We start from the raw sequence: 27,615 nt of genomic DNA on the forward strand, positions 1-27,615 counted from the left end.
ACTGACGAGCTCAAATTTCAGTGAGAGACACTCAAAATAAATAAGGCAGGAAGCCATAAAGAAAGACACCAGTGTTGACACACAGGGGCATGTGTGTGTGCACAGGCACACACACACACACACACACACACACACACACACACACACACAAAGTTTGCTTCATTAGTCAGGTATGGCAAACTCAACCGGCTAGTAGGTCTCAGTAGGCCAGTCACATGCCACCCACAGGGAGCAGCAGAGTCTATGACAGTGTCTGCTGGTGGGGTGGAGGATGAAGGGGAAGTGTGGACAGAGCTCTGGCAGCTCTGGAGTACCCTTTAACCCCTGTAGAACTGGGGTGGCAAGAACCTAAGCACCTTGCCCTCAGAATCAGTCCACAGAATCAAAACCAAAGGAGGGAATTGGCTGGGCTGCCTTTGGGTTCACATGTTTTACACATGAAGGTGTGTTTGCTCCCAGGTAAGCTGTAAGCTAGCTCCAGGGAGTAGCTAACACTATAGGGGTGGTCCTTCTTCCAGCCAGGAAGGCCCCAAATGCCAAAGTGTTGAGAATACAAAGAAACAAGAAAATACAGTCACCACACTTTCCCTGGGGATGAAGGCATGCAGCCTGGGCAGAGGGTACAGAGCAGCCACCGAGGACTCAGTGACTGTTCACAGGCAGGTTGGGGGAGAAAAGTGGAATTTGCTATGCTATCAAGCCAGTGGTGAGTGTGTCCCTCTTCAGTCTGTGTGCTCTGATCTGACAGCAATGCAGGCTGGACGTGGACAATGACAGGGAGAGACAGGGACCATGGAGGAAGCTCTGGAACTCCAGCTGAGAGAGGCCAAAATGAAATGACTTCCTTTTTCTTTTTTCTTGGCCTTTTCATTCTCTCTGAGGCCTTCATTCACCGGTGTGTCTTGGGATACCGAGGACCATGACACCACAGGCAGCAACAGAGGTGGCTCTGAGGAAGGGAGGAGGTATAGACTCCTGAGGGAGAGACAAAAGCCTGTGACCCTTCTGCTCTCTGAGTCCTGCTATGGGCACAGCTGCAGAATGTGTTTGACTGAAGTGGGGGAGAGAGAGCCCTGGTTTTCTGTCTAAATGAACAAAAGGTTAAGTTCGAGCAGTTGAAAGGGTCCAAGACAGCAGGAGTGCAAGCAGAAAACTACTTATAAACTTCCGGGCTCCTCACCCACCCACAAGTGGTATGGATGCCTGTAGGGGTCCCCAAACAATACACACAGATCTCACTCCAACAATACACACAGATCACAAAGTAGACTGTGGAGCAGACCCACTGCCTAGCCTGCAGGCTGGACTGAGCATTGAGCATCTGGGAGTGATCTGAACGGCAAGGCATCAAAAGCTGAAATGACCCAGAGACCACAGCCCGCAGAAAGCTGGGTGAAAACCAAGGTCGGAGCCCAGCTGGGCTGATGACCTGCTGAAAGACAGCATGGCCTCTCTCCACAGGACCCGGCAGCTCTTAACATAATGTTTAGAATGTCCAGCATATGAACCCATGCTCCACAGCACGCAGAGAGGCAGGGAGCTCTCAACGCACATGGGGACAGAAGGATGCCATGGTGGAGCTAACACAGATGCCGGAATCAATCAAGGCAGCTGCTGAAGTCGTCGTGCTGCCCCCAGAATTCCTGGAAGTTCTTGAAATAAGAGGAGTGACAGAAAACCTCAGCTGTGACATAGAAGAAGATAGACAGTAGCACAGTATCTTTAGAACTAAGGAATAAAATCGCTGACATTCGAGAAAAACTGGATCTATCTGTCAAAAGATGCGTGTGGGGAAGAGCTCGTGACCTGTGTCGATGGGAGGTAAACAATCCAGCCCTGGCTGTCCTGGAACTCACTGTGTAGACCAGCTGGCCTCGAACTCAGAGATATGCCTGTCTCTGCCTCCCGAGTGCTGGGATTAAAGGTGTATGACACCATGCCTGTCTGGTTCGTTTGTTTGTCTTTTAATTAGTAGAGACCAATAGCTAATGGGACAGTAGCAAAACTAAAGTTTAACTTTCTTATTCCTGGGGTCTCAAGAGAAGGAAAGGCATAATATATAAAATGCTTGTGAAGGAACAATGGCTAGAAAACTCCCCCAAATTTGGTAAATTGAATAAACCTTCAGAGTCACTAAGTTCATCGTAAAATGAGTAATATGCCGAGCTACATCAGCATGAAAGTTCTGAAGACTAAAGAAACAACAAAGAGATCCTGAAAGCCGCCAGGGAGCCATGGCCACATCCCTCACAAGGAGTCTCCTGCGACTGGATGTTCTGCAAGGGAATCAGGTTCCAGAATGCGCTGTTCAATACATGAAATGCTAACAGAAAGAGCACCAAGCTGGAGCTCCATTCTAGCAAGGAGTCGCTACAGGAAATAGGTGATGTAAGAGCATTTGAGGGTGAATGGAAACAGCTTATTGCCAGCAGAACCACCCTGAAAGAATTTCCCAGGAGCTTCATCAGGCAGAGGAAAATGATAGAGAAGGAAGCTTGGAACATGGGGGGATGTGGGAAAGAAACAGAAAATGTGCATTTCTGGTATATAGCAGACTGTTTCTCCTACTGAGTTACTTCAAACATGACTGGTGGTGGAAGGCAGTTAGAACAGCAGCTAACGGGGCTTTCTCTGCAGGCAGATGTAACAGGTGAAGGGACGACTGTAAAACACCTATATCCTAGAGAGGCTTCTATGCTCAGGTTGGCCTGACTCAGAGCAGTCACCTAGCACCTAGTTACCATCCCCTTGAGTTTATTTTCACCTCCAAATCTGCACAGAAAGGACAGACTGACTACCCAACATGGTCCTGAATTGGGAACCAAATGGGAAGCACTCTGCCATGAGCAGCAAACAAAACTGGGTTATGTTCATACCATGGGATTCTGGGCAGCAATTAAAAAGGAAGAGGAAGACTAGACCACAGGCACATACAGTACCTTGCACAAATCTCAGAGCCGCTGTGCTGAATGAGAGGAATCAGGCTCAAAAGGTGATTATCAGGATGATTAATATATTGTTGAATATTAGGGCGGTTGAAACCCTAAACACCACGGAGTTCTCTGAGGGGATGTGCTATGTTGTGATCCTACTGTGGTGGTTACACAAACCTATACAGGAGTTATAATTGATGCACTGGATGGCTCAGTGGTTAAGAGCTTACACTGCTCTTGCAGGAGACCCAAGTTTGGATCCAAGTTGGGCGGCTCACAACTGACTCTAACTCCAGCTCTGGAGGAACCAATGCCCTCTTCTGGACTCCGTGGGCACCTATATTTATGTCACACACACACACAGCCATGTGTACGTGCACATAGTTTAAAAAATCTTTAAAAATCCCCTGGTCTACAGAGCTAGTTCCAGGACAGCCTCCAAAACAATACAGAGAAACCCTGTCTCGAAAAACCAAAAAAATTCATAAAACTGTGTATACATCAAGTCAGTGTGTGTGTGTGTGTGTGTGTGTGTGTGTGTGTGTGTGTGTGTGTATGCATGATCACGCAGGGGTATGTGGCAGCCAGATGTTGATTTCTGGTGTCTTCTTCAATCACGTATCCACCTTATTTTTTGAGAGACAGGATCTTTTCTTTTTTCTCTTTTGGTTTTTCAAGATGGGGTTTCTCTGTGTAACAGCCCTGGGTGTGCTACTCGCTTGGTAGACTACACTGACCTCCGATTCACAGAGATCCACCTGCTCATGTGTGTAGAGGCCACAGGTCAATGTTGGATCTTAATCGCTCTCTACCCCACCAGCCTCAGGGACTCTCCTGTTTCCATCTCCCCAGGGCAGGGATTATAGGCACACTCAGCCTGTCCAATTTCAAATGAGTGCCAGGGATGGGCCTCAGGTCCTTGTGATCGTACAGCAAGTGGCCCTACAACTGAGCTCACAGTCAGCTTATTGGACGATCATTCCTAGAGCTGGGATTTGAAGCATCCACAAAGATTAGTGATCTAAAGACTCAGTCACCATCCTGTGGTGCTATTGGGAGATGGCAGACGTTTTAGAAGAAACAACCTTTCTAACGGAAGACAGTTAGGACATTGGGGGGCACCTGGGATGCCAGCCCATTCCTGGCCACTGGGATTTAAACTGCTGTGACACAGGCCCTCACCTTATGTGCATTCCACCTCTCAACAGGCCCGAGGCAACAGGGCCAAGGAGAGCAGGCTGAAATCCCTCAGACCGTGCACCCGAATAAGCTGTTCTTCTCTTTGTGCTGTTGATCTTGGACACTTTGCAGGCGAGACAGAAATCTAACACAGCCTTTCAAAAAGTAAGATAAGAAAAACAATTGAACATGTTAAGATGTTTGCAATGTGACAAGCATGTCAGGAAGAAGAAAGTTGCTCATGATGTATAATTTTGCAGACAGAGCATAAAATACAGAAAGAGGGGAAGAAAGGAATATTTCCTTAAGCAGTGTTTCATAAAAGTTGATATCCCTAAGAGTCATCAGAAGGGTCTGTTACCATTTTATTTCTGGGGTATCATCCACCTCAGAGTGCTCAAAACACATGTGGCTGGAGCAGATGGAGCACTAGCTCTTCTGTTACCATGGCAACTCAGGTATAGCTGTGGGCCTCATCACATCAACTCAGGAGGGGATGGAGTGCGTCCAGCAAATCAAAGCTGCGCTCTGGAACCGCTTACGTGGTTAGGACTTTATTTTCCTTTAGAGAGTACACTTGCCGTGCCACAGACCGTAAATACAGCTAGTGGACCGAGCTGTCTTATCTTCCTCCCTTTGCACCGAGAAACAGTTCAAGTGAAGGTCTCTGGGTCTTCATAGGCCATCACCAAAGAGCACGAGTCTTCAAAACTAGCCAACTTGCTCCAAGGGACTGGTGGAACATTTAATTTTTCATTTGTTTTTCTGAAAACACAGGGAGGCAACTGCACAGAAGCAGCCACACATGGAAGTTTTGAATCTGGAAAATACTATCAAAAACAAAACTCAAACGGCAGCAAACTTTTCCCTCTTAACAGATGCAGTCTGATGTCAGCCTGACTTTCACTGTGTTTTTAAAGCAGCTTTGGAAGGGCCGAGTATGATTTCTCATGGCTTCAGAAAAGTAAAGGCAAACACTTAGTTTTCTCCTCACCACTTTACTTTCTCCAGAAAATTCCAATTTGAGTGTTGAGATGTTGCCAGTTAAGCTGCTAACCACCTTGTGGTGCTACAAATGCAGTTAGTGTAAGGATTCAGGCATTAAGCTGGCCTGCCCCTGTCACCTGGCAGAATGCACTCAGGCAGTACCCTGGTCAGCCCAGGTGCAAAGGACCCTTTTAAAAGAAAGACCTCCGCCCACTTATGCTCTTTTCTCTCTCTCTCTCTCCCTCTCTCCCTCCCTCTCTCTCTTTTTTCTTTCTTCTTCCCCCTTTCTCTTTCTAGTAAAAGTCAGTTAAGCTCTGTCTGCCTGGCAGGTTTGTCCCTCCCCCCTGGTCACCCTCGCCCACCACGGAATCCACCAAGGTTCCCCTCGAGCTTTATCATAGCACTTAGCACCTAGCAGCAAGGACACAGTCAAAAGAGGCCAGATCAGAGACCTTAGATCTCAGTGATACCAGCTTCATGAACAGAAGACACAAAAGTGTCACCAATCAAAATGTGAGCCATTTCGCTAGTGAGCCAGCACTCAGAGCAGGAACCCTGAGGCTCCAGACCTTCCTGTGGATTCCAGGTGTCCCAGGCCTCCCACCACATGTAGGGAAAAGCGACCAGTCAAAGAAACACACTTTGGCCCTGCAACCACAACCAAAGAAATGTACCCTGACCCTAAAACCAGTGCCAAAGGAACACACTTTGTCCCTGGAATCAGAGTCAGTTAAAGAAATGTACCCTGGCCCTAAAATTGGAGCCAAAAGGCTAAAAAGGACCAGAGAAAGAAACACACTTTGGCCCTGAAACCAGAGACAAATCTGACCCTAATCCTGTGTAAAAAAGTAACCAATCCCGGAGCAGAGCTCTAGCCAATCTGAGCTCAGCACTGAAATCGGACCAATCCCTACTCTGGAAAAACTTCCCCAACCCCCAAGAATCCCTATATAAACCCTGTGTATGTTCAGCTTGGCTGGTCCAGTTGCCTTCCAATAAACCCCAAGATCTTCTTTTGCTGCGGCGACAAAGCAGAGGCGACCCTGGGCAGAGCAGAGCAGAGCGAGCAGCGCTGTAACACTTGCCCAGGAAACCTTCCTTGGCAGAGTGGAGTTGTTACACTCTGCTCCCGGCTCCCCGAGCAGAGCTGAACTGTAGCAACTTTGCCCAAGAAACCTCCTGCCTAGCAAAACTGCTACACTAGGCGAACATCCCCAGCTGGAAGACCCTGTCCTGCCGGAGCGGAGCTGATACACCGGAGAAGCCTTTCTCTGAGGCAAGGCTGTAAGCTGCCAAGCTTACTGCAACCTGTGGTGGTCCTTGGCTCCCGAGCTCCAGGATACCTTTCCACCTGAGCTGTGTAACACTGAGTATTCTGTGACTCCCGAGTGCCAGAATACCTGACCCACTCCTGTTTCATCCTGTCCCAACCCATCCCGAAACACACCACAGACCTCATCCACAGCTGCTCCCTCCTCAGAGGGTGAAACAGAAATCTCCGCTTTCACTACAACACGGGAAGCAGATTTAGCTCAAGGGGCTCCAGAGCATTCATGAGACCAGATGCGGGAAGTCACAGGCCTGTCCTCACCAACCTTGCCATCCTTGGGACCCAGAAACCCCAAGTTAGCAGGTCTATTAAACATGCCCCAAATCACCAAAGGAGCAGGCTTTGGAAAGCAGCTCTGTGACTGGAATGTGTGGTCCCACCACACGTCCGCCTCTGCTTGCCTTGGTATTTACCAGCGTGTTTATAGTGGCTCTCTCCAACTTTGGCAACAGTGTTGCTTGCCCTTCAGAGAGTGAATGGATACGGTGGCATGCCCCTTTCAAGGGAATGCTACTCAATGATTTTTTAAAAAGGCTGAGGGTAGAGCTCAGAGGTAAAGCTGTTGCCTGGTGTATATGGCCCCTGGGTTTCACGCACACACATACCACCACAGAAAGAATCCCCGAGGCTAACACTCTGTAGTCCCAAGTCACTGACACTCTCGAAAAAGCAAGACTTTGGAGACAGTGAACACGGAGTGGATGAGGGGCGGAGCAACAAATGAGTGGGACACCAAGGATGCCATTCTACACGACACTGCCCTGGTGGACACTCGGCCCCAGGCGTTGGTCAAAACCAATGGGCTGTTCCATATTAACAGACTCCAGCTAATCACAATGGATCAGTGTTGCTCATCAGTCATTGCAGATATCACAGCAACGCAAGGAAGTTTGCATGTGTGTGCATGCAGTGTGTGTATGCATGTGTATCTATGTAAATATGTATGTGTGTGTGCACGTGTGTGGATGTGTGTAATGTACACAAGCATGTGTATATGCAATGTGTACACACACATGTGTGCATGTGTGTAATGTACATAAGCATGTGTATGTGTGGTGTGTATACACACATGTGTGTATGTGTGCACATGCACATGAGTATGTGTGTATAAGAATGGAGAACTCTATACTTTCTGAAGCAAAAAAAAAGTTATGAAAATTATGGGGCCAAGGGAGGGGAAAGGAGTCTGATTGAAGCCTCTTGCCAGATGAGAATCAGAGATTCCAGCACAATTAATACCATTTGCTGTGAAGACTGCTGCCACAGAGAGAATATTTCTTTTAAATGGAAACATTTTCAAAGAGGATGGTTAAGATAATAACAAACCAAGCCTAAGTGTAGATGTTTAGTTAGTGTGGTAGTTTGGATGTAATTGCTCATAAGCTCATAGGGAGTGGCACTATTAGGAGGCTTGGACTTGTCGGAGCAGCTGTGGTCTTGTTGGAGGAAGCGTGTCACTGTGGGGGTGGGCTTTGAGGTCTCATATATGCTCAAGGCATGCCCAGTGTCTCAGACCACTTCCTGTTGCCTGCAGGTCAAGATGTAGGACTCTCAGCTACTTCTCCAGCACCATGTCTGCCTGCATGCTGCCATGTCACGCCATGATGACACCCCACTAAACCTCTGACACTGTAACTCAGGTACTGGGGCACCGCTAAATTCCTGTACATGGGGCTTCCATCTGAGTGAACACATTCTGTGATATATCTCCGCATCCTGAGACTGCGCTACAGTAGGAGTTGTTTAATACACGCTAGCAACAGTAGGACAGAGCCCACTTCAGGCCATGAGCTACAATGAGGCTGTGAGGGACTGTGGAGGCTACTGCTGGCATGAGGGCAGGAGTGGCTGCGGTACCTCCACTGCCCAGCAGATGGCAGCAACGGCAGCCTCATGCCTGTGTAGTCCGGTGCACTAGACAGAGGAGGGGAGGGCTGGGCTGATGAATGGGAGGCTCAGCCTCTTATCCCCTGGATCACAACAAAAGCCTGTTCTCGCTGAGGAGTGTCTGGGAAAGCAGAGCTCCTTATCTTATCGCAGCATCTCTTGCTTTGTCCTTTCAAAAAGCAGCCACTTAACCCCCTGGAGCAGGGAGACAAATCCTTCCATCCTTCCCCAGCTCTGCAAGACAGACCTGAGCTTCCCAAGCTGACAGGCAGAAAGAAAATGACTTGAGAACTCTGAGATCAGGGAGCCTCAGAGTTCAGGAGCGGAAGCAGCTGTCAGAAAGGGTCAGGACACCTTCAAAAACCGCTTCTAGGTCCTGGCCAGTGGGTGGTATAGGTCACCAGGGTTCCTGGGAGAAGCCAGGTGTCTGGACTCTAAAGTGACACTGCCCCATTTTTAAAACACAATGGTGCCCTCCCTACCCCTCACACACACCTTTGACTGCCACCTGGGTTTAGTCTGAGCTCCCTGGGTCATGCTCCTGCCAGTGCAGTTCAACAGTTTCCACGTAAGTGACAAGTTCTGTGAAAGCCCCAGGAGGAATAGTTCTTTGCCCAAGGTCACCTGATGACATGTGCACAGCTCAGAGTTCTTGTAGGCTCAACCTGGAATGCTAGGTACTGTACTGCTCTGTGTGTGTGTGTGTGTGTGTGTGTGTGTGTGTGTGAGAGAGAGAGAGAGAGAGAGAGAGAGAGAGAGAGAGAGAGAGAGAGAGAGAGAGAGAGAGAGAGAGACTAAAATGTAGAGTCACGGAGGACTACATAATAAGTGAGGACATTTAGCATGCGCAGAGTAGCACCCCCACGAATTCCTTCACTCCTCACAGTCACCCCCGCACAAAAGCATCATTGCAAATACTGTGTCCTCCCCTGCAAGCCCAGTGTTGTGGCAGTCTATCACCTGGCTGCATCCCCAGGTACCATTACAGGAAGGGTAACATAATAGCATAGGAAGGAAAAGTGGGTCTAGACTAGATGGCTGTGGTCTCCCAGCAAGACTGGTCCTCTGGGAGTGCAGGGACCCCAGTGAGGCAGTGTGCTCCACAACCTGCTTCAAGAGGACACCTGGCCAGTGTGTGTGGATGTGGAGGATGACGGGAAGGGGGCCCACGCTTCCTGCCTTCCCCCGCTGGTACATCTCTGAGTGTCACCTTCCTGCAGTCACTCTCCCTCTTCCTTGCACTCAGGGACAGCAAATGACCAGGGTTTTCTGCTGTCTTCAACCTTGTCAGAGCCCCTAGAGCTGTAGACTTCGGCCCTGCTAGTGACTGCTTCCTCACGTATCACATTGGGGAGACACACCGATTGCTACTTATTGGTGTGTGTGTGTGTGTGTGCACGCACATGACTCCATGTGTGTACACGCATACCCCTGTGGAAGCCAGAGGCCAACTATTGATTTACCTTGTCCTGCCCGTCAGATCCTGGAAACATGACTGGGGCGGGGAGGGGATGCAGAAAGGACAGGAACACCGACACAGGTGAGAAAAGCTAGGTCAGGTGGGCTGTGCTCACTCGGCTGGAGCAGCAACAACCAGGAACCTCATCCAGTTTATTACCCGCAGCACAGGGAGGCTGCCAGTCTCCCCAGGAGGTCTCTGAGGTCTAGCAACCTCAGGCTGCGGTCATCCTGAAGGAGGGTGTTGTGATTTTATTTGTGCTAGTTTTTGCTCACACTGGTCAATCATTTGTTAATGCTTGTACTTGTACACACTGTCCACATTCATACTCAGACCAGAGGAAGACTTCGCCATCCCTCTGAGCCTCACCTCAGGGGGAAGGCTCTGCCATCCCAGTGGGTCTGGGGCATTGGCTCCTTGATATGACTGTGCCCATGTCAACATTCACTAAGGACTTCACCCACTTTTTCCACATTCATTCAAGGCTTCCTCTGCTCCTACATTGGTTATTTTTGCTTTTCAGTTGGGATCTCACTATGTAGCCCTGGCTGGCCTAGAACTGTGTAGACAGAGATTCACCTGCCTCTGCACACCAAGTGCTGGGATTAAAGGCATGTGCCACCTGAGCTTTTTTAACAAACAACATGGAAGTCTCATTGACCTGGAAGTTGCCAATTACCTATCCTAGCCAGCCAGCCAGCCCCAGGTGTGCCTGTCACTGCTTTCCTAGAGCAGGGATTACAAGTGTGTGCCACCACACCCAGATCTGTTTTATGTGGTTTTGAGGAACATACTCAAATTTCCAAGCACTTTATAACTGAGGTCTGTTAGGTCTCCAATGTGGGACAAATGGCTGAGGTGCCTATTTAACAGACCAAGGTGGACCTGGCCACGAAGATCTCCCAGGATCTCTCAGTCCCTACCTGTTACAGGGTCCTCCTGGCTGACATACTCACTCCCTATCCTAAATCCAGACCAGCTATTGGGCTGGGCTTCTCCCAGGTGCCCTTCCCTATATAATCCATGGTTACCTGGCCCCTTTGTCTACCCTTTACCTTCCTGGCCTCTTGGTCTGGCTCTCCTTTTCCCCTCCCTCCATCCCTCCCTCCCCCCCCCCTCCCACTCTCCTCAGGTGGCCTGGCTTAGTCTGATCATGTTCACTTTGAACTCTCCCAGATGTCCCTGCCTCTCCTCCACCATACCTAGGAGCAGTCATATCCTTCCTTCTTTATTTCTTTTTTTATCCATCTGGTGCTGAAACCCGGAACCAGTCATGTTTGTCCTTCTTTCCTTCCTTCCTTCCCTTCTTCTTTTCTTTTCTTTTTTTTTTATTCAAGGGTTAGATAAAGAAGCCGCAGACTTCTGCAGTGGTATCCTGCTGTCTAAGCACGGTCCTCCCCCTTGTATTAACTGTTCCTTCTTGGGAGGAGACCTGAGTCTGCAGCCAAGCCAGATCCCTTGGGTCTTTGAGATCCTTCGACGTCTCTGAATCCTGCACCACAGTGCTCCTGCTCTTCAGCCTGCTTGCCTCAGTGGCCACTGTGGATTTGGACTTGCGCATATTAGATGAACATTTTTGCAATTCTCCCATCAAATCTACCCCTTTTGTCTTTGGAATCTGGGTCAGTCTTCTGATGATCTGAGTCAACCACGAGTTTGTCTTTCCTGGAAGGCGACCCTGGACCTCATGCTCAGGAGAAGTGAGAAAGAAGGATGCTGAAGAGGATGCTGGTCCCCAACACAGGCCAGCTTACAGAGGAGCATGAGCTCCGAGGCTTGCCACTCTGAGGGACGAGGCTGTGCCTCTGCTCCACATCCCCCACCAACACTTGACCCTACGGGACATGAATTACAGGTTTTTTTGTTTGTTTGTTTGGTTTGGTTTTGGTTTAGGTTTTTCAAGACAGGGCTTCTCTGCAGCTTTGGAGACTGTCCTGGAACTAGCTCTTGTAGACCAGGATGGTCTTGAACTCACAGAGATCTACCTGCCTCCGCCTTCTGAGTGCTGGAATTAAAGGCATGAGCCACCACCATCCAACTGAATTACATAGTTTTTAAGTAAGAAAATTAGCTGGGTTGTATAGCAGTGGCCGGTTTTGAGGGGTATTACACAGATGCACATGCTTAACTATTCCCTTACTCAATAATGTAATCAATGTTCTTAAAAGCTGTTTTGAAAAGAGAAAGAGGAGCTGGTTCCACTGGTGCTACACCTTGAGAGTCTTTTGTCTACTAGTGGAAGAACCTTGAGAGTCTTATACCCCTGGCGATGATGTGACTGCGGAAAACACACAGGTTTTAGATTATTTTCATTTCAGTTATTTGCAAGGAGCCAATAGAAGGAAGTTAAATACTTCCCCATGGGCAGGGTGGTATTTTGTGTGTGTCAGCTTAAGCTACAGGCTATGGGCAGCCTCTACTCAGACTAGGAGTGGATTCACCAGGGGCATACAGCTCATTTATAATCAGAAAGGATTCTGGAAGCATTGATCCCCAAAGCACAGATAATCCTTCGGTGAAATCCAGAGTCTTTGGTCATTAGCAAAAACACACTAGAATGTGTTTTCTCCTGGTAAAAATGTGTATTTTAAATCACCATATTAAATGCTATAAGAGATACTCACGGAGCAGTGAATGAAGCAATGAACTTCAGGACATGGGGCTTGGCCTGAACACTGAAGAGCCAGTCCACTGCCTTAGAAGAGGGAGAGGAAGTCTAGTGAGACTAGCAGCACAGATGTTCTCAAGTGAGACTTGTTGTCTTGGTTTTCCTTTGCTGTGACACTGGCCTTTTGGGAACTTCCCAGGAAGCTAAGGCTGGAAGACCTCATTTAGCTTGAACCCTCCCCCACTTTCTTTGCATGGCTTAGATGTCCTCTTCTTAGTAAGTGCTGGTGTTGGTTATTATTGACTGTTACCTAGGAGAGGAGCCTCTGGGCACATCTGTGAGGAGGTTTCTAGATTGGAAAGACTTGAGTGTGGAAGGCACCGTTTCCATGGTCTGTGGTCTTGGACTGAATGGAAAGGAGCACTAACATCTGGATGCTTGTGACTGTGGATGTAATGCAGACAGACCTCTCAAGTTCCCACTGCTGCCATGACCTCCCTGCTGTGACACAGTGTATCCTTGAACTATGAGCTAGCATCAACCCTTTCTTCCTTAAGTTATAACTATTACAATGTATTTAAAGAGTGTGCCCACCGAACGGGGCACCATCTGCTCGCATTAAACCTTGGCTTTTGGGTGTACAAAGTGATCACCTTAATGGCCCTGGGGCTTTGCCTCCAGGTTCTTTTTGGGTTATGATTTGGTGAAGGCAAACGGAAGCAGAGTGTGATAGTGTCATGAATGAGCCTGGAGTTAGCTCTAATAACATGGCTAGAATATATAAGCAAGAGCTCTGTGACAACCACAGAGAAGGAACTTCAACGGTCTGGAGGTGCTTCAGAAAGAAACCTAGGAGTCTCTGCCCGAATACCAAGTGACAAGTGGACAGGCCTAGAATCCAGGAGGCAGGACAAAGGAGCTGTGGGCTGAATTGAGAGTCCATACACACACACACAAACACACACACACACACACACACACACACACACACACACGCCACAAGTTCTGGGCATTGTTGTATGGCAATTTCCTTCAAGTTGAAGCCCTCCCCCCTCGGATGGAAGTGGAGACACATGAACCTCAGAAGGGAAACAAAAGGTCACATGTCTGGGGCATCTAGAGCTCCTGAGGCCGGGCATGTGGTGAGAGAGTTCCGGTATGGAGGCCCTGAGAGGCCATTTCCTGAAGCTGTGGAAGCAAAGCTTGCATTTCCTTGGAGACCCCAAGATGTTGGCCATGCCAGAGCTGTGAGAAATCTGCCAAAGAAAGCTCACAGGGAGCGGAAGCAGGCCAAGGATTGAAGGGTGCTGCAGGCTGCAAAGCCGAAAGCCAGGAGCTAGCCAAGTATTTTGACATGAGACATGGAGTTACAAGATTTGCAGTTTGCCCTGCTGGGTTTCTGTCTTGCTCTGGTCCAATAATTCCTCACAGAGGCCCAATTCCTCCCTTTTGGAATGGCAATGTATATTCTGTGCCATTGTATGTTGGAAGTATGTAATTTGCTTTCTGATTTTACAGTTAGCATTACATTTAAGAGACTGCCTTTAGTTTTAGAAGAGATTTGAACTATGGTCTTTAAAACCTGGCATTTTATTACAGCAATAAAAAGTGATTAAGACAGACAGGTCCCCCCCCATAAAAACAGGCTAAGTCTCTGGAGGTGGAGTAGACTCTGACCCACAGAACTGCAGGGAGGAGGTATGTCAACTGTGGAGTCCCTGCAAGCCATGCAGAGAGCTCCAGGGTCCTCACCTGTGTTGAGGTGGGCTTTTTCAGGATGCAGATGCTTTTAACTCATCCCTGCTCCTTGTAACTAACCCCTCAATAAGAACTATTGAGGAGCTGAAGAGGCCAGTAACCTCAATAAGAATCCATTGGTTCACCAAGTTGAACTTTGATGCAATTGTTACTTTGGTCTGCCATGGGTTCCCTTTCTGGGGCGAGTAGATATGTGTATTATATCTCCCCAGGAAGTCTTTTCACACACCAGGCACTCAGGTGAGACATTGAAAATCCACCTGTAGAACACAGGTTACAGCTGTCTTGGTGTTAAGGGAGACAAGACTGTAACAAATGTCAAAGATGATCCTGAAAGGATCAAGGAGATTTGCAAGGAAAGCAACTGTTTGGAGGACATACCCCAGTGCTTTTAAAGAAGAACACACCATTCAGATACCCTGCATCTTCTCCCCTGAAATGTCATGCACAGCATAAAGTGTTAAGAGACAGAAAGCAAACTTATGTGCAGGAACCAAAGAAATGAGTCAATAATTAACTCAGAGTTGAAAAGACACAGGTGATGGCGTTAGGGGCCTCAGTTTCTAAACAGCAGCCCAGGGGCAACAGAGGAGAAGTAACAGCACTTTACTGACATGCAGGGACATAGCAGCTGTCCAGTGTGCACCTTGAGCCCGGGGAAGAGGACTATAAGAGACAGGCAGAAAAAAATAACGGAAGAAATATTAGCCCAATTTTCCCCATGTTTGAAGGAAAATTTAAGCCCAGAAATGCAAGAAGCCCAGAAACTTCTAGTGGGCAGGAAACACACACACACACACACACACACACACACACACACACACATATATATATACACATACACACACACACACACACACACACACACACTTTAGAACCAAAAAGACCAACACACAGTACAACACAATCATAAATTATAGCTAACTTCTTGCAGAAATATTGAGGTCCAATAGAAAGCAAACATTGTCTACCTAGAATTCTCTATCCACTGAAAATATTATTTGAAATGGGGAGAATTTCTGCAGCACATGGAGAAATCAATCTCAAATTGACCAGGAAGCACTCCCTGCTGGCTAACTTTAACAGGGCCAGAAAGTACTGTGTGGGAAGATAGGGAGAATAGATACTATCTTAACCAGTGTTTAGACCCTGCATGCTATAATATGACCTTCCAGGCCAGAAATACCCACTGGTGCAACAGTCGCATGCCTGTTGTGGGGAATGGATGGCTCTCTGACTGGATTCAAGGCCTGCTTCACAAGAGGGAATGCTATCCCTGCTACTATAATACTGGGCAAAAGCCCATAGGCCCTAGGGTAGATGCTGCTATTGTTATTTTGCAAAATGGTTGTGTTGCCTTCTAAATGCCTGTGTTTATAACCATAGACCTTGGCCACTCTCAGTCTTGGCCAGGGAAGCTTCTCTTTGCAGGGGACAGCAGTCCATGCTGAGATGCATCACCGATTACAGTGCTGAGACTGAGACAGAGTGTTCAGCTCTAAATGGGGCATGCCCTGCTCCACCAAGGCCCAGTGAACACGGGGGGGGGGGATGGAAAGAATGTAAAGCTGGATAGTAGGAAGGAGCGCTGTGAAATGCAGACTTCTGGGGTTGACATGGGTATTGCAAATTCATACCAGCTATGGTTATGTGTATAGACTGTCTGCAATTCTGCCATAGACGGGAGGTGTTCACAGGGCCTAACCCTGAGGAAATAGTGATAGATGGCAGCTTCTGGGAGAAAGAGAATCATTTTCTAGCTAGCTCTCTTGCTCTCTTGCTTTTCAATGTGTGGCCGTTTCTAGATGTATCATGCTCCAGTGGACGGCCCCACATGCGTACTCACGTGGACAGCCCCACATGCGTACACACATGGACGGCTCCACACGCATGCTCATGAGGATGGGAAGCACTAATATGGCTTGGTGGATAACTTAAACATGAAGTCAGAAGGGAACCATGTTTGTAAGAGATGATCATGCTTCGTTGTATGCATATATGAATTTCTTAAAGATTTAAAATCAATATTAATAAAACTGAATAGAAAATTAATTCATTTTCCAGGTTATAAAAGTTAACAAAATGCGTCAGTAGTGGAGCTGCACAAAAACTATTAGTGGAAGTGTTTTAAAGGAGGGAAGTGTAACAAGTGAGATCAAAGTCTACATGTGAAATGAAGAACACCTTAAATGGAGCGGTACGGTGTCCCACCAGGACCATGTGCTTACCATGGAAGACTGGCATCAAGTTTGAGCCCTGGAACCACACAAATGTGGAGGGTGGGAACTGACTCCCAAAAGCTGATCTCTGACCTCTACAAGCATACTGTGGTTCATGTGCCCACACACATATGCACATAATAAATAAATCATGAGAAAACCTTAAATAAAAACCACTACTAAATATAAAAGCTTTTGGGTTATATGTAGCTCTCAAAAAAAGAAAAAATTTATGCAAATTTTCTCTTTAATGCAAAAATAGCAATATATTGTATATGTTAGAACGTAAGCACAAATAAAGTATAAGCTAACAATAACCCTAGGGACCGGAAGCAGAAAGCGAATGTGTAAAAACAGTATACAAGTATGTGAAGTGGTTCAATGTTACTTAAAGCTAGGCTATAGTAACAATGCATATTTTAAACCCCAGTGCTACCTCCAGATAGAACTATTTGTTGCATAAATGTTTTTGACATCAGAAGCCTGCCTTTTATGGTGATTGGATGGGGTGCTACACTGTTTGGTGGGATAAGACAAAGTCAAGGGAAAGATGCTGGGGGAATGGGGCAGGGTGAGATGTCTGCTTCCCTGAGCCTACTATAATGCTCCATTTGCTAGAGTGTCAGATTAGATTCAACAAGACACTACTGTAAATTCCAAAGGAAGCAAAATATTCCAGAGTGTCTTCCGGTCACGACCTCAGCTGGCTTCCTGTGGTGGTGACATTCCATTAGAAAGTATTCCAACTTTCATTTTTACGGAAGGGCTGGTATTGACAAAGTGTCCTGGGTACTAACTTCACAGCTTGACAGAAAACAGAAATGCACTGTTCCTTCCCTCTCCAGGCTTGGGTGAGGGGCTGCTTCTTGCATTTCCTCCTGTGACTTAGGTGTCAATATTTAGTCTGCACAATTTATAAGTACTGTTTAGGGAAAGCAGAACTGAGTGGCTGGATGAGACCCTGCTGGGCAAAGGGAACCCAAGCTCTAAGTGACAGAGAGAAGAGGGTGTGTTATTAGAAGTTTCTATTTGTGGTGTGACACCCAAAGGGACATAATCAAAGCACAGATGTGTCTCCACAAAGCGTGTTCAATTCCTTCTTTTCACTGGAGGACAGATCAGCGGGTCACAGAGGGAACTGGGGGTGCAGGCGCAATGGCTTTCAGAGGGGTGGCCACCAAGGGACATCCTCCTCTGCTCTCTCCCATGAATCAGCTCCTGCCTTCTCACTTGTCTTCTCAATAGAACCCCATGGTGGGCTGTACGGATTAGCTTAACAGATGCATAATTATAATAATCATTTTGTATGTGCGGCGCCCTTTTCTTCCAGAAAAGCTAGAGGCAGCACTGTAAGAGAAACAAAACCCCAGACCATCTTATAAATCAGGGTTCCTTAGCATGAGGCTGGAGGCCAGCCTTGACCCTGAGAGCTCTGATGAACTGCCTAAGATGGTTAGGAGTACAACATGGATATCCTTGGGGTCAGAGTAAGTGCAAGATCCAAAAAAACGAAAAGCTCAATCGATAATTAGGAAGCAGTTCATATTAAAGAACATATCATATTAAGAAGTGTTTGATTTCATCAAAATCTAAAGATGAAATACTCAGTCTTTATCTTTAAGAGAAACCTAAAAAGAGCTCACTCAATTCTGACCTACAGACATCAGCTCCCAAGCCACGGGTCTCCTCAGACCTACCTTACTCCATAGCTAAAGTCGGTCCTCTATGAAGATCCCTACAGTGGCCAGGAATACAACCAGATGGCTGCAAAGATGGGGCATAGAAAGGAGGACCATTTTCAAACATCAGATTGGCCCAAAGTGTGATGACGTTAAATGCTGAGGAGACTTTGGGGAAAAGAAACTCTCTTTGGTGGCAGTGGCACTTGGGGGCCATTTACAGCCCCCATCCCTCCCCCAGGAGATGAAATACATACCCTGCTGATTGACAGAAAATGCGGTATGGAAACGTGCTGCCCTTTGGTAATTCCACCATGTATGCATGCATGCATGCAACAGAGATTCCTCAGCACAGCAGTAATAGCAGAAAAAGCCATGGCTTGTCAACACTGATGAAAGAAAAAAAATGGCTGAATAAACTATCTGACAGCTCTGCAAGTAGTTGTCAGACCTAACCGCACAGAACTAACATGTGGGGAGACTTGTGACCTTCAACACAGAAGAAACCAATGCCCACCTCCTGGTATGGAATGTGTGCAGCTGTGGAAGGATGTAGGAAAAGAGTGAAGGATGACAGGGGAGAAAGCATGACAAAAGGGTGAGGGAGGGAGGGAGGGGAGCAGGGAGGGGAGCAGGGAGGGAGGGAGGGAGGGGAGCAGGCAAGTGGATTGTGGAGGTTCATCGCTGTAATCCCAAGATATGGAAAGTAGAAATAGGATTGCTGTGAGTTTGAGGCCAAGTTGGGCTGCACAGTGAGTTCCAAGCTAGCTTGAGTTAGAGTGTACAGAGCAAGAAACTGTCTCAAAATTAAAGAAAACAAAATAAAGGGCAGGGGCGAAAGGAAAAAGACAAGACCGGACGTGAATTGAGAAACATTGATGTAGTCTATGGAGTGCTACACTACTTAAAAAGAATCAAGATATATATGCATGCTAGCGAGGCCACAGCTCTAAGACACTCTATTAACTGAAAAAAGATGCAGAAATTAGGTACAGTGTAATAGCTTCGATGTAAACATGGTGTTGGCAGCCTCTCAAACATCTCAGAGTGGTCCTCACATCCTGATTCTCTCCTCCTCTCAAGGAGAACCCTCTCCTGTTGCATTTGTTGGTCTGATTCACTTGGAGAACACGACCAATGTGAACAATGTCAGGATATGTTTGTGGGCTTGGGTGAGAAAATGCTAGGTGTATACTCCCCCACACTCTGGGCTATCTTACCCTGGGAAAATCCAGTTCTCTCTTCATGAGGCAGCCCCACGGAGAGGTCCTGAGAGCAATAATGCCAACAAACTTAAATGTGGAGCCTCCTAGCAAGGGTTCACAATTGGGCTGAGATAGTAGCTCAGTCAGCAAAGTGCTTTTTTGAAGCATGGAAACCTGAGTTCAACCCCCCAGAACTCACTCACACCCAGAAAATCCAACCTGGTGGCATCCACTTATGACCCCGGTGCCGGGAAAGCAGAGATGGGTGGGTCCCTGGGGCTCACTGGCCAGGTAGCTTTAGTGAATTCCATACATAAGCCTTGTCAATAACCAAGGTGAACAGCATGTGAGGAACATCAACCGAGGTTATCCTCTGTCCTCCACATACAAGCACCCACAGGTGGATTCATATTTGCACAGGCACGCACCCGCGCATAGCTGTGCACAAAAGTTTGTTTTTATAGAGTCCAGAAGCTGCAGATGAAAGTGATGACATTTCTCAGAGTTGATGTGGATATGGAGAGGGAAGGATGGAGCATATTCAGGAGATAGCAAGTGTGTTTGTACAGCCTCCATTTTACCTACTGGAGAATATATTCCTGAGCTGTTGGGTGAATTAAATATTAGCTAGGAGGTTACAGTAGGTTGAATCTTGGCTTAGGAAAGGCAGCTGGCCTTAGGCTGCCCTGCACAGTGGCTAAACATGAGTTCCTGGTGCCCACAGAGCTATGTGAAGAGCCTTTCCCTTGTTCCTCTTTCCTCACTGAACTATTGATGAGGGAGGGCTACTTCAGGTCTATGACCAGCATTGTTATCATATTCCACAGCACAGAGCAGAACATCTGGGAAAGTGGCTGAAGAACAAAGAGGAGGTCAAATGAACTGAAAGAAAAGAACCTTGACGGTTGCAGAGGTGACCTTGCAAGACCAAGCCAGCAAGATTTCTTCTCTGGCTGCAGTAGCAACAATCCCAGAGCCACAGAAATTGGCCAGGCTTCCTGGTGTCCTTGAATGCCATCTATTCTGGCAATGACTTCGAATTCCTAAGAAAGGCATTCATGGATCAGGAAATGTGGGTCAAGTCTGAAGTCCATCAGGAGATGCCGGGATCTTGTTGAGTGTGTAAGCAATGCCCCAATGCCAGGGAAGCAGTCTCTGGTAATTTCATCATGTTAGCCAGGCACACTGCACCCAACTCACCACTGAGTACCATGAGGCCAGTGCTATCAGCATTCCTAGTCTTCCAAAAGGACTAGAAAAGAGAGAGGCCAGTTCTTCCCTCTGGCGCTTGAACCCCAGAACCTAGTGACTATTAGTGTTTTATGCACTTGACAATATTTTGGGGATGCCTGCTGGTGTTCCTTTAACAACTTTGTGGGTGGGCATAGCAGTAGTCTGCAAATTCCATGACTCTCCTTTGGAGAGGTGGTGTCTATGATCCCACCTCTGAACCCAACGTTGACAAATGTCATCCTTGTATTACTCCTAAGCCTGTCACTGAAGGCTATGGAGCCTCTCCCTGGCTCTCTAATGTATTTGTTTTTGGAACCCAGGCTCCCTATCAGGAGGAAGTACAGGCTACATGGAGAGGACATGTGAAGGCACCCTGCTTGATAGTGCCAGCTGAACCCCAGCCCTGCTCACCAGACATGTGAGCAGGGATAGCAAGGGCTGATTTTAGCCCAAGTGTCGCCTGACTGCAACTTCCCATGAGACCTGAGGCAGGAGCCCAGGAAATCTCCAGAAGCATGAGATAAAGCGTACAGCTAGAGTTTAAAGTCACACAGTTTTGAGGCAACAACTACTAGTATTGGAGAGTTATTAGAGTTAGCATAAGGCATAGTCAAAACCTGGGAAGACTGGAGATTGGACAGACAAGCTCACCTATCAGCTACTGCAGTATGAATGTGAGGGGTCCCTAGAGGCTGAGGGTTTTGCCTACTTGGTCTTGAGCTGGTAGCCCATAGAGCTGGGGGATCATAGGAAGGTTACAGGTTGGCTTGCTTTCATTCTGGCTCCCTGTGTCCTGCCTGATACCATGTAAGAAGCAGCTGTAGGCACAGACTGGGTCCTCTGCTGTGTCCCCTCCCCCATGATGGAGTCTAAACTGGGTAAAACTGTAAGCCAGAATAAGTTCTTCCTGTCTTACGTTGCTTCTGGCAAGAAGGCAACTAACACATTAGCCCTCTGGCACTTTGCAGAGGTAAAAGCTGGAAGGCAGGCGAAACCAAGAATCTACAGTCACTAGAAAAATCAAAGCCACAGCTGGAGCCATGCCAGACAGTCAGTCCAGTATACCAGGCAGGGCCCGGGGTGCTGTAAGTGTGCGTTATTTTATCTGTGCAGCAACAAGAAGGAGGTATTCTGATCACTCTTTGGGGAGTGTGAGGGTTAACACTGATTGACAAGTTGAGAGATCCAGAACCACCTGAGAGATAGATCTCTATGAATCCTTCAGGTCTGGATATATGGAGGTATTTGGGTAAGAAGACACATCTTAACTGTGTCCATGGGCTGAGGTCCTACACTGAGTGAAAGGTAGAAGCCCACTGAGTACTAGCATCCATCTCTCTTTGCTTCCAGACTGTGGATTGAATCTGATCAGCTGCCACAGGCTCCCGCCACCAGGGTGGACTTTGTCCCCTCACAGGATAGGTGGACATAAACCTTTTCCCTTAAGCTCTTCCCTGTCAGGTATTCTGTCACAACAATGAGAAAAGCAACCAACACAGAAAATACAAGGCAGGGGAAGGTGGCCTGAACGTGGCTGGCTCCATGCACCCGTGGGCTCTGAATTCATGGATCCAACCACCTGCATGGTGACGTGTGAAGGAAAATTTTGCCTGTGTTGCATATGCAAGACAGTTTTTCTTCTGATTATCTTGATATGACATAGATTTCATAGCTATTTACATATCACCAACAGTGTCATAGGCATTATAAAAGCACTGAAAATAAATGTGTACATGTATACATACCCAGGTTCTACTTAAACACTGTGCAACTATATACAAAGAATTTGTGCAACTATGACTTTTAGGCCCCACTGTGAGGGTCTACCCCAAATGGCTGCTGCTAAGTATCATACGTTAGGGAATTAGCATACATGCTTTCCAATGCCTTAGAGTGTTATCATTCGTCAAAACGGTTACTTTTCTGTTCCCATGATAAAACGTTATGACCAAAGCAGCTTTGAGAAGAAAGAATTCATCTGGGCTTATGGTTCCAGAGGCATAAGAGTCCATCAAGGTAGGGAGGGCATGGGAGAAAGCAGCAGGCATGGTGGCTGTAGCAGTGAGCTCAGGGCTCACATCTTCAGTGGTAAGCGTGAGGCTGAGACGGCAAACCTGGAGTAGGGCCAGGCTCTAAGTTCCTAAAGCCTGCCTCCAAAATGACGATACCTCCTAAATCTCCCCCAAACAGTGCCACCAACTTGGGACCAAATGTTCTAATGCACGAACCTATGGGGAACTTTCTCATTCAAACCATCACGCAAGGTGTTTTTGAGGGTTGGAGAGATGGCTCAGCAATTAACAGTGCCTAGTGCACAATCACGCGAGACACCAGCATCCACATAACAAGTTTCGTGTCTAGTGCATGTGTGTAACCCCAGCCCTGAGGGGTCGGAGATAGGAGGGCTACAAGTGACTTGCTATTGCTAGCCTCGCTGAAAGAAGTGAGCCCCAGGGTCAGGGAGAGACCCTGCCTTGAAGGAATAGGTGGAGAGTGATGGCAGATAAGGAGAGTGACACTGGCAAGAAGAGTCTTGTTTCTAGCCATTTCTTCCTATGTAGTTCCAGGGTGGTTGGCAGAGGTGAGCTCACCTTTTCTGGAACCCCCTAGGATTTTTCCTGGGGTACTGACCTCTAGTGGGGCTGGGGCATCACAGCACGGGGGTTCAGTGGTGATAGTCAATTCAGCGTGTTGGTCTGATGCAGGAGGTTCTGAGGCTCTTTAGTGTAGATTCCTCATTTTCTTTCTGGAAGATTAGAAAGGTGAATTGACCTCTGTGGTCAAGTTCCACATGCTACTGTGCTTGGCTTAATAAAAAAGGCTCAACAGCCAATAGCTAGACAGAATTTTCAAGGCAGATAGGATACTGGGAAGAAGGGCAGAGTAGCACAGAGTCACAGAGAAAGCAGGATGGACAGTAGGTCCCCCCGTGTGTGTGTGTGTGTGTGTGTGTGTGTGTGTGTGTGTGTGTGTGTGTGTGAATCAGAGGCCAATATCTTGTGCCTCTTTTGTCATTGTCCCCCTAACTTTTGGGGATAGAGTGTCTCACTGATTAAGACTGGGTGGCCAGTGAACCCCTAGCAAGACTCCTGGGTCAACCTCCCCAGTCCTAGAATTACTGCTGTGTCCCACCATGCCCAGCTTTTTGCTGGAGATCTGAACTCAGGTTCCTGTGCTTCTCTCTCAACTACTTTGCCAACTGAGCCAGCCCTTGGGACCCCTAGGAAGGCTCCCTTGGATGGTGCATGGGGCAGGACTCCCCAAGAAAAGAACTGCACTCGGGCAAAGGGGAAGTGCTTGGCTCAGGCAGCTGAGCAGGCTCCTTAGGGTGTCTTTGAATTCAGGCAGTTGTACAGGGGGGCAGCTCTCAGACTGAGAAGGGGGTCCCCAACTCTAGGTTGCTCGTGTCACTTGCCCATTCTGCCTCTGCTGTCATCATTCCCTCCGGTTATCACTTCAGCAACTGTTTCTCCAGGTCTCCTGCTCGTTCTTCATATTTACCTTCTGGCTTCTGGAGTTGATCTCAGGGCAGGATTCTGATGGGCCTGCCCTGGATCTTCTCACTTCCAGGTGGGAGCAAAAACTAGTGCTGGTTGGATGAGATTATAGGACCAGTCAGGCTCGAATCACTCTTGACTTGGCAATGAGAAAGGGCGTTGCTAACATTTGCCAGACAGGAAGAAAGACTAGCTATGATCAGGTATGAAAAGGGCATGGACACCCGAAGCAGTGAGCCTGTACCAAAGCCCAGTAAGGGGCAGCTGGGAGAAGATCCATTAAATTTGACTTTTACAGCTACGCTGAGCTGTGGAAAGATTTCCTCATAGGAAACCCTGTGGCATGGCTTGAAAGGGACTTGAAAAGAGAGGAACCTGTGAGACAGACATGACTGAGCTTTGTGTGTCACTTTTGATGCAGAGAACATGAAAAGAACCTAAGCATCCAGCAATGGGGTAATGGTTCAGCATATTACAACAGACATGAGCATGTACAAGAGACTATCATTGCAAGACTCAATGGAGAGTGAAACAGTTACAGGATAATGTTGAAAGTGAGAGGCAGACGGGCCTGGAGACAAGGCTCGGAGATTAAAAACTCACGCTGCTCTTCCCGAGTGCTAGATTGGGATTATTAGCAACTGGGAATGAAAGAAAGGAGATCGACCTCAACAGAAGCAGCTTGTCCTATCTTAGAACAGTGAGGGGCAGTAGTATCTCTGAGGGAAAGGAGACTATGTGCCCAGGACTCGGAGGGCGTGAGGGTTTATAAAGCAGAAAGTAGGAATTTTGTGGTGGAAAACACCATCTGTAGATGTGTTTCTGCAGTCAGGGTAATAACACTGATGGAGGATCATATGGACACTGGATTCTCTTGTCAGCAGGTAGGTGTTCTTACCAGTGTACAGAGAGTTTCTCAGCTTGCCTGAAATTCTTTGTTTTAGCTCATTAACCCTTCAGAGAGGATTCAAGTGTGGTTTCTACTATGCCTGCAATCTAGCTTCACAGGTGTCCTATAATCCCTCCCAGGATGCATCATCCCCAATGACTTAAGATCTCCCAGTAGGCTCTGCTCTTAATGATTCCTGAAAGTCCCAGTTGAGCCTTTTGGAAACATCCTAGACCCAACCATTGATTCCCAGCACCCACACCTTCTACTCAGGGGACTCTGACACCTCACACATGTCAGGTATACCTACCCCCCATCCCACCACAAACACATAGCTGCTTGAGTTGTAGGATTCTCTCCTTTATTTCTTATATCTTTATGCCTTTTTTGGTCCATTTTTTTGTATGCAGTGACCATGCCTCCCATTGGTACTTACAAATAAAAATAGCTAATAATGTCGTCCATAAAATAAACTTGCAAATATTTAAGAATCATTTGAGATATCAATAACAGCATCCCCAGAACTGTCAGGGTTGGTGCTAGTGGGCCTCTAAATGCCATAAGGAATTGCCTGAGACAATCACCTTATGGTTAGGAAAACTTATTTGGGGTCAAGTTTAGGTGGTGTTGGTGCCTGAGTGGTGCAACTTGTTACTGGTGGAGAGTGTGGCATGCAAAGTCGATTCACTCAACTCCTGGGTAGACAGAGAAAGGCTAAGGAAGACTCGAGCCCCTTGTGTCCCCCTTCCAGAATGCATCCCAGATGACCTAATGTATCCCAGTAGGCCCAACTCTCAACAGTTGCTCAAACTCCCAGCCATGTCCATTCTGAGGAATGATCCTTCAGGGCAACATTCGAGATCCAACAGGTGGAGAAAGCAACTCCTAATAGTTGGTGTAAGGAGGTGGGGATACATGGGAAACAAAAGAAGAGTGGCCCCTCAAAAACCAAGCCTGTTTCTGTCCTGAAAAAAAAAATCTGGATGGGTTTATATATGGGGCTTACTATGTAACTCAGGCTGGCCTCAAACTCATGACTCCTGAGTCCTGAGGTTACAGGCATGTGCTATCCCATTAGCTTTATGGAGGCCAACTACTACAAAGTCGCAGGCCAGGAAGGTGATAGATCAGGGCTGGCGCCCTGCTCTGCAGGTACAGTACAGCAGAAGGAAGTCCAGGAGGCCTTTTGTTTATATGCGCCCCCATGTGAGACCTTAAGGAGAGGGGCCCACACTGCGGATCTCCCAACAGGCTTCTCCTGGAGAAAATAGAATGGTAGCATCCCTCCAGGAGACACGAAAGGATTTGAGGAGCTTGGAGGCCTGGTTACAAGCGTCTGACAGCTCAAGCCCTCAGCACATAACCCAGAGCTCAGGTTCATACAAAAGTGGAACCAGAGGCCGGGGTGCAGCTGTCCTGAGGAGCAGGCGACAGTGGGGTGGCGGCTTCCACCTTATGTCCTGGCTGCTTGCTGCTTTTACAGATGCAGTCACTTAAAAAGGGACAGATGAGAACTGCTGCCCAAACCCGTCAAGGCTGCTAACTGGCAATGCAGTGCTCTTTGAGGGTCATCATATGCCAGTGTGCCATGTGCTATTTAAAGAAGCAGGCGCCTCAGTGGAGAGGAAGTACCAGTGCCGTCTCCTAGAAACACACATCAGTAACAGCATCACAGTGTGTGTGTGGCGGGGGGCAGTTGTATGGACTCTGGTATGATGCTACAAAATCAGCCAGCTTTAACCACTTCAAACCCTACTGCCTTTAAAGATGTGTTAAGAAAAGCTGGAAAAGCCTTTACATTTTTACATGTGTGCCTGCACACACACACACACACACACACACACACACACACACACCACCACCACCACCATCATCATCGCCATCTCTGTTGCCCTGAGCCTGAGGTCACCAAGGAGACAGTTACCAGCAGAATAATTCAGCTGTTGCTGAATAATTAATTGTCTCTCCTCGGTGAGGCTAGAAGGAAGAACTTTTCAGAGTGTGCACGCAGGGCTCGGGCGAGCTGCTGTCTGTTGAAAGGCAGGAGTGCAAGGGGCCCTGGGAGGTGGCCACAGAAAGGTATGAGGGCACACCTCAACCCTCCTACCTAACTGGAAGCCGTCAATGCCATGATCAACACATATTCTCAACTCCTGACGCTTGCCCTGCAGGCTTCCCAGCGCCATCATTTGCATTTCTAGCAGCCTGAGGACCCCTGCCAGTCATAGAAAGAACACAAGGAGCTGCATTCACCCCACAAGTGTTGGAGTGTGCCTTGTACTGGTGCCCCATGTCCCAGGGAGATTCAGACTCACTCATCCAACATGGCCCATTGCCAAGCCCTCATTAGCGACTTCTTCCCTTTTCCACAGTTCCCCGCCCCCACGCCCCACCTAAATCCTTGCACGCAAAGCCTCGGCTCAGATATGCTCCTGAGGCAACTAAAGAAAGATCCCTACTGTGAAAGCAAGACCTGTGTGTGTCAGCCAGATTTGAGGGGGGTAGTAGGAGCCAGCTATGGGGTCCTGCTGCTTCTGCCATCCACCCCTTCTGTATAAAGGGATTGTCCTGCAAAGGGACCAGTGTCACAGTCTCTGCTTTCCATTTTTACCTAATATCTTATAGCTCGTATTATGCCAAGTTCGACGGTGGCACGTGCTGAGTCTGTAATAATGCATGCCCACAGGTTTTAAATGGATTTGTTCCCCACAGCGCCGAAGCCCAAACCCCAGAAGGAGCTGGTGTCTTCAGG

The sequence above is a fragment of the Mesocricetus auratus genome, unplaced genomic scaffold, assembly GCF_017639785.1.
Source record: "Mesocricetus auratus isolate SY011 unplaced genomic scaffold, BCM_Maur_2.0 Super-Scaffold_100676, whole genome shotgun sequence".
NCBI lineage: Eukaryota > Metazoa > Chordata > Mammalia > Rodentia > Cricetidae > Mesocricetus > Mesocricetus auratus.